The 4,520-nt window shown below is 34.5% G+C and overlaps 1 pseudogene; it reads right to left on the bottom strand.

Annotated features, from left to right (window-relative positions):
• Positions 1 to 793: 793 nt before the first annotated feature.
• Positions 794 to 3,430, bottom strand: LOC149173166 (uncharacterized; annotated as a pseudogene).
• Positions 3,431 to 4,520: the final 1,090 nt, after the last annotated feature.

Genomic DNA, 4,520 nt, shown 5'->3' with positions numbered 1-4,520 from the left:
TAATGAACCAAAACATAATAGTCAACCTAAGCTACATCAATATATGCTTTGTATAATTTTCTTTTCTATGCTATACCTGACAACTAAGTAGAAAATTCAAACATTCTTAAACATTGAAACATGTTGTTCGTTGCACATGTAAAAGAAAAGAAGAAATTCTATTTTTCCCAAGATAAAGTTGTCACCCATTAACAAACATTGGAGATTAGGAAGCCTCTTGAACAACAAATTGAGAAGACACATATTTCTTTAACGAAAGGCACAACACATATGACCAGCTCCTTTAATTATTTAAATCTGCCCATCATCTCAATCAATATGCCCACAAAGAAATTGTATGCATTATCGGGATATGAGTCCATTTCCAGTACGGTCAAATTACTTCCACGTTGCATATTGAGTCTCAAGATAGAGCATGAAAGCTCTTGAAACAATATCCCATTCACTCTCAAATATTTTATCATGTATGCCCTTGCATACACATACAAGACAACCTACATTTACAGTTGTTTATATTTTATCCACATACAACCTGCATTTGCACTGGTTTCATTCTAAAGCATTGAAAGTAATAGTAAAATCCAGACTTACATGGTTGTAGTTTGAAGCAATGCGATTGAAGAGGTTTTGTCCATATCTATCAGTTGTTTGATGAAAATTCAATGATTCCTCTACTAAGGACCATAAACGCAGGGAGTGCACCGAAGGTCGAATACTGACGATCAAATATTCTTTATGGTTTGGCTAGTCAAGTGGGGCGTTTGATCAAATTGGATGAGCATACAACTAATCTTCAAAAGGGGTCATATGCAAGTGCTTTTAAATGATATGCCATGGAAGCTTCAAAATAGTACTCAGTATCATCATACAGAGGACCATCCAAAAACAGACCATCTGATCCTGTTGAAGTTTGAAGAACCATGTTACCCTTTTTTAAATGACCATTTCTACTGTCATTTTGAGCAATTACTTTAATGTCAACACCTGGGATTGCTGGCAACACTGACCCTGAATGTACTTTCCTAGGCACCCCACAAAAGAAGGAATAACAGGTTGGAACCCATCAGTTTTAATAGCAACGTGCTGACTTCTTGGATAAAACAAGACCTTTTCAAAACTATTTTTCTCACTAGCATTCCTTTTATCTCTCATAAAAAAAGACCATTTCATCTTCAAGATTGGCCTAATGAGAGTACTGATATACAACAATGTTGCTTGGTCCATTATCACTTGAAACAAGTTTGACATTATTGATCATATCTATAAATGCACCCTCCTTTTTCCATATGTCTACAATAATGCTTCGAGACAACTCATTTTCTTTGGGATAAGAACTTGAATCAACATGTATTTCACCACTCAATAGATATTTTTCACCAGTCAAATATATAGGCTTATGGTTCAATACATTGAATTCTAATGAAGACATTCCAAATAAAATGCATGAGTTCAAGAAATGAAGCATGTGCACACGAGAAGCTTCTAAGTAGATTTTCTACCATCCTTTCTCAATCAACAAATTCATGGGTTCTTTGTTTGGTTGTACGATGTAAGAAGCCATAGGATGAGTAGACATAATACACAACCAATAGCCTTTTTGGATAAACACTTTCTCTAATTGATCAGAAACACCAACATTGACATCAATAACCTTTATCTCCCAACACCAGTCATCATCCCCATCTAACAAATCAGATGAACGTCCATGTTTTACCTCAAGACGCAATGCACCAGGTAGGACTTTCTCAAATATGAATTCATTGTTCTTATTTGTTAAACTTAAAGAGTTAAGCTTCTCTGAACCCAGATTTCAACATCCAGAGAAGTAAGTGATATAGAAACCGAGGAGTCACATCCTTCCTTGCATATCACCAATCCACGGATATCAACAAGGACCTTTATAAATTCAATGCCAAAAATTGGTCTAGTTACTGTCCCATCAATATGTGATGGTGAAAATTGAAGACTTGAATCACGTTCTGCTATTGTGGTCAGTGGGGTTATTCGATATTAACTTGGTTGAACCTCAAAGTAGAAGTTTCCCATATCATCAATCCTCTTTAGTTGAGGCTTAACATTTTCTGGCCCGTGTGTTAAGCCAACTTGACGCTTTCCATAATAGCCATTTGTCACTAATTTTAGGAAACCAAAAATATTATAATGTGTTGCTTCTATCTTTGGGATTGAAGACATGTATGGCACAACCATGAAATTCTCCAAACTGCTAAACTCAGAGTGATCCTTCTCAGCCTTGATTGTGTAGCGCATTGACGTTGCATGATCAAGTTTTTAATATCCATGGACATCTGTTGTAGCTCTTTCTCACCCATCAACTAATATCTTAACACCTTCAAAATGAACTCCTTTAGAAGTCACCATAAGTCCTCCAACTAAGAAACCTGTGACCTAAAATGGCTGAGATATATTAACATGACTGTGCTCACTAAGAACCTCTAGAGATGGAAGTGAAACATCAAATATTGTATTCTCACCCTTGTAGAATGGCAACAACCTTTATTTTCCACATGGAATAAAATTAAAAGAAAATTTTCCATCTGCATTAGATATTGCATGACAAAGCGCTTGATTTGGCCAAGGAGCTTCTTTGAGGGCACTTCACCTCGTGGAAATCATCTAAATAAAGGTATACATGAACACCTAAAATAGGGTTACCCTGAGAAACAACTAAGCCATCCATATCATAACCTGGGACAAAAAAGATTTCATCTACTACCAGATTTCCAAAGCCCAACTCTATCTCTCGAGAGCCTCTTTGGACAATTGTTAAGAGAACATGAGAATCATGTATTTGAAAGATAATATTATAGAAAATATACTCTATAAACCTCAATCATTGTACCTCATGCGTAGCGCCATCCTAACTAGGATCGACATTAGGTATGACCTTGTATCTTCTTCCTCTGTTTAACAATTGGCTCACAGAGCCCGCTCTTTCCACTTCTTCACATTTGATTTCATGGAGGGCTACTGTGTTCTTTGGACACTCATCCTTAAGGAATCTCCAAACTTATTATGAGTATCAAACAAAGGCAAAGAGAGAAAAATATCATGGCCTTTCCTTTTTGAAAAAATATGTAGTGGGATTTGATATGACCTGATGTTTGTATACTACTTGAGGATTGATGACGTTTATGTATTCATGACAGGAAACAACCAACCTATATTTCCTTGGAGTAATATTTGTAAACGTGTAACTGCCTCCCTGCGATGTAAAAATAACATTAATGAGATCATTGCTGGTGGAAATGAGTTCAACCTTCACATTGGCATGACCTCCATTTATATCTGGACAACTTTCTGCTCCAATAGCCCCCACCACTCTCCCAGAAATAGTGAACCCAATGAAGTGAAAATCGATGTCTTCATGGCCATTGGAACCATTGTGATCCACCGATACATATTCACCCATTTAAGATATATTCACCAAGTCAGGGAATATGAATATTTCTGATGTAATTTTTTGACTCGATAATCTAAACATCAAATCTAAAATTGTCTCATTCATCTTCAGAGAGCTCTTGAAACAATTTTTCAAAATTGTATCGAATATGCACAAATATATTAAAATTTTTATTAATGTATGTTGCTTGATTACCAATCAAAATGTTTAAAACAATACAACACCAAAAAATTTGTATATCTCCATTGCACATAATTCACCTTCCTTCGTAGAATGCATATGGCTCATAGATCTTTTCCACGTGCTTCAATTGTTATAACATATATTTTGTATGTGATCTTAATAGCCCTGCTATCTGCAATATGACTATCAGTTTGCAATGATTCATTTTATGTATTTTTTTTTATAATTATGGTGAATCCATAATTATTTATATTAAATAACAAATCTACTCTTTGAACAGAGATTATATGCAAAGTAAAATTTACATGAGTAAATTTTTAACTTTTCAAATTCCACTTATATTCATCAAAATTTCAAGTAAGAAATACGGAGTATCGTTACAACTTACTTTGTTTGGTGAACTAACCATTGTGTCCAAAGACTACCCATAATTCTCCATAGTATTAACGCAAGTCAATTGCTTCAACAATTTTACTGGGTTTCCTTTGCGACCAATGTAGGGAATACATTTAAAATGTTCAAATGTTATTTTTTCAAATTCTTGAATTGTTATGGGGTTTACCACTGAAGAAGCAACCTGATAAACCTTTACGCCATGCTTTCCTGCATGTTTGGCCATGGCTGCTAAAATTGCATTCTCAACCATGTCTGTCGATATTTGAAATTTGAATTCAACCAAAAAAAAGAACACATTTAAGAGAAAAAGGATAATGGTTTTTTGGGTCGAAGTTTTGAAGACATATATGGAAGATGTGATCTCCCAAGAGAAATAAATAATGTAGAGAAGCTCTAGAAAAATCAAATAAATATGATTTAAATAATTAAAAAATATGAAATCTAAGTTTGGATCCATCCACTGTCATTTTCTAGATATAGATGAAAAACATAATCTAATAAAAAATAAAAAATTAGTATG

The sequence above is a fragment of the Pinus tabuliformis genome, chromosome 4_2 (genome assembly GCF_031772625.1).
Source record: "Pinus tabuliformis cultivar Carrire ecotype Pingquan chromosome 4_2, CPIR1, whole genome shotgun sequence".
Lineage (NCBI taxonomy): Eukaryota > Viridiplantae > Streptophyta > Pinopsida > Pinales > Pinaceae > Pinus > Pinus tabuliformis.
The sequence above is the reverse complement of the archived record's forward strand: the minus strand, read 5'-3'. Positions and strand labels throughout refer to the sequence as shown.